Source organism: Pelodiscus sinensis, chromosome 1, assembly GCF_049634645.1.
Source record: "Pelodiscus sinensis isolate JC-2024 chromosome 1, ASM4963464v1, whole genome shotgun sequence".
Lineage (NCBI taxonomy): Eukaryota > Metazoa > Chordata > Testudines > Trionychidae > Pelodiscus > Pelodiscus sinensis.
In genome coordinates this window covers 65358882-65362326 of record NC_134711.1, presented here as the reverse complement: position 1 = coordinate 65362326, position 3445 = coordinate 65358882, and positions in this window count along the sequence as shown.

The following is a 3445-nucleotide window of genomic DNA, read 5'->3' as shown; positions in this document are numbered from 1 at the left end:
TCATTGGGGTGCATTGGGGGAGAAGCCACCTGCCCTGGGAAGAGTCACCCTATGGAGCAGGTTATGCATGTCCTGCAGCTCAGAGAGTCATGAAGTTTGGATGTGCCAAGATAATATTGCTGTAAGTGAGGAAAAATACTGGCCCTAAATCAGGGCAACAGAGAAAGATTCTGGTCTTCCACATTATACATAACCTCATTTGAAGAAACAAAACTTCAAATAATTGCCCTTCTAAAAGACTGGCTATTGCACTCACTGATTGGCAAGACAGCGTTTGGGGGGGGGAGGGAGCAACAATAATAAATCCAAGCTCTAGTTGAGTTAAACAAAGTCAGAAGTGCTCAAAACTATTTAGTTTTGAATGAATCACATGTAGACCACACAGTAGGAAATTAAAATGCAATCAGTGTTTTCTGTTCTAAATATGAAATGCCTCATGAGAGTTTAATGTGTGCTGCGTAAAGTATTTTTCCAAAATGCATTTAAAATTTCATTAATGAACAATAGCACCCATGGCAATTTTATATATGCCCTATTTCAGGGAATCGTGGAACATTTGTGTCCATACATGCTTCACCACAGTGATGCTACTCTAACCTTATTAAAAGTAGTGTTCATCACTGTAATTTACAGCTTTTGGACTGTATGAGTGCTCATGTTCTTAGGCACAGCAGATACTTATTGTCAGTGTTTTGTTACCTTCTTGATCTTGCTCTTCTGTGCCTGTGTAGCAGAAAGCCATTTGGCTCACTCTCATTCCAAAGGAACTTAAGTTTTAAATCTTCCTCAGGAAATTATGTACTCTGCCTTAAAGGTTTCTTCATATAGTTGGAGATAGCAAACTAAGCAGCATTGCTGTTTTCCTTCTGGTCATCTGTAATCCATATAGCTTTAATTTATAGCGCTGGTATATAAATTGGGCTATGGCCCACTTCTAGTTGGCTGAACACTCTTGTAACTTTAAGGAGAATTTTTTTAGAGAAGCAGTGACAAGGAAGATGGATGTCCTTTAGAGCAGCACAAGTTCATGTGAATTTTCTCTGGCTGGGCTCAAAGAAAAATTCATTGGCAAGTGTTGAAGATTTCTCTCACCTTTGAAAGGTTCAATGTTTTTTCATTAGAAATTGAAATTCTAATGACTTAACCTTCTATATACCTTAGTGGCCTTAAAAAAAAGGAGAATTTAAACAATTGCATTTACTGTCTGGTTTTAGCAATTCATTTTCTTCTTTGATCCACTGTTTCATGTCTGTAAGGGAAATATGAAACGGTTAGCTTCATAAAAGGATACCTTTTCAACATCTCCTCTTCTGAGACCCTGAGGGCTTTTCTGTCAGGGGTGACAGATTTTAAAACTAACCTATTTCAAATTATGGGTTTACATGGCTGAATCATAATAGAAAACCAAATCACTCAACACATACCTTTAATTTATAGAAGCAATTCAAATTGACTAAACCTAGTACATGTTCTGCTTCTTACCCACACCTTTGATGATGTAGGTTTTACCCATGAAAGCTTATGCCCCAATAAGTTGGTTAGTCTCTAAGGTACCACAGAACTTCTCATTCTTATAACACAGTATGTCTTATAGCAATGGTCTCCAACTTTTTAAAGCACAAGATCACACTTTGAATTTAAATGCAATCCAAGATCTACCTCAAACCCAAATACCCCACCTCCTTTGTGCCTCTTCTCTGAAATCCTGCCCCTGTTCACTCCCTCCTCCCTCACTTTCACTGGGTTGGGGCACAGGCTCTGGTTTTGGGTTAAGGGATTTGGAGTGTGAGAGGGGCCCTGAGCAGAGCCTGGGGCAGACAGTTGGGATGCAGGAGGGGGTTCTAGGTGCAAGCTCTAGGAGGGCATTTGGATGCAGGGGTGCTTGGGGCAGAGGCCTGGAGTGCAGGAGGGGTTCATGATGGGGGTAGGGTTATGGGCTCTACTTATATAGCTCCGGGAAGGTGGTGCAGTGGGGCTAAGGCAGGTTCACTCCTTTCCTGACCCTACACCACTCCAAAAGCAGCCAGCAAATTCTCCCCTTCCCAAGTCTTGTGCCCCCTCTTTGCTCTGTGGACATGGGATACAAATCAGGAGAAGGTGGCACCTTGGCATCAGCACTCCTCTTCTCCCTGTCCTGTCCTGCCCTGCACAGAAACCAGGAAGCTCCTGAGGGGCCATCTCCAAGGCAAAGGGCAGGAGATGAGCAGCAGTGGGGGAGGGGCAGCTGAAGTGCTGGCACTTGGTAGCCTCCTGGCCAAACCAGTCAAGATCACCTGTCAGAGGCTCCAAGATCTACCAGTAGATCCTGATCTACTGGTTGGTGACCACTGTCTTATAGTGAGTCACTGTACTTGTAGTTCAAGCTGTGTTAAAATAGCTTGTACTTTGAGAGCTGCTAATGCTGACTGAAATCAGCATTCAGTGAGTGTGGGCAAGGTAGGGTCCATGGGCTGCATTTTCCCTGCAAAGTCCTTTGATCTGGTCTGCAGCTACCCTGCCACCGCGGGTGGCCCAGCTCCAGGCTCGGCAAGCACTCCTGCCTTGGAAGCAGCTGGGGCCAGAGCTGCGGAGACTTCTAGGCCCCGCCCACAGACACCAGCCCTGCAAACTGGAAGGCAAAAGGTGGGAGAGGAAGGGGCTTGTGCTGAGGGGAGGGGGGCAGGGCAGGAGAAGAAAGGGGGAAAGCATCAAGGGACAGGGTGGAGGAGAGAGAAATGCCAGGGGGCCAAGTGGAGACAATGAGGAAAAGGGCAGGAGGACGGAGGAGAGGTTTCAGTGCGGGTAGGAGGGTGGAGGGGACAGGGTGATTCTGGGAGAAGAGAGGGGAAGGGCATTGGGGCAAGAGGAAGCAAGGGGAAGGGGAGGTGCTGGGAGAAGGGTTGAAAGGGGTGGGCATGAGGAAGGTGGGGATGGATTAAGTCGTGTGAGGGCACAGAGGGGCATGAGAGGAACTGGGGCAGAGGGTGGTGAGAGGATGAGCATCAGGGAGAAAGAGGGCAAGGGGGCAGGGGTAGTGAGGGAGGGAGGAAGCAACAGTAGGGTGCAGGGGTAAGAGAAGGTGCAGGTACCAGGGGATTCTGGAGGTGAAGCAGAAGGGCAGACATCTGCAGGGGAGAGACTAGCACCAGAGGAGAGCGGGTTTCGTGGGGGCCAAACTCATCCCCTATGGGTAGGAGGATGGAGGGAAAAGTTCTTAGGAGGGGTTACTTTTACTTCTGGTCATGTGTCCATCTTGACCCTGAGAGGCAGGGGCATAGTAAAAAGAGGTCAGGGGTGTAGGTAATATGTCCCTAACTTTGGTTCAGAAAGTATGGTCACCATATGCAGAGAGAAATGACTGTCCTAAAATGGGGCAAGCTTCCTTTTTGTTTTTTCCTCAACAAAAATCCTTGGTGTTCCCCATTAAAAAAAATTGTTTGGTGTTCCTCAGTCTTAAAAAGTTTAA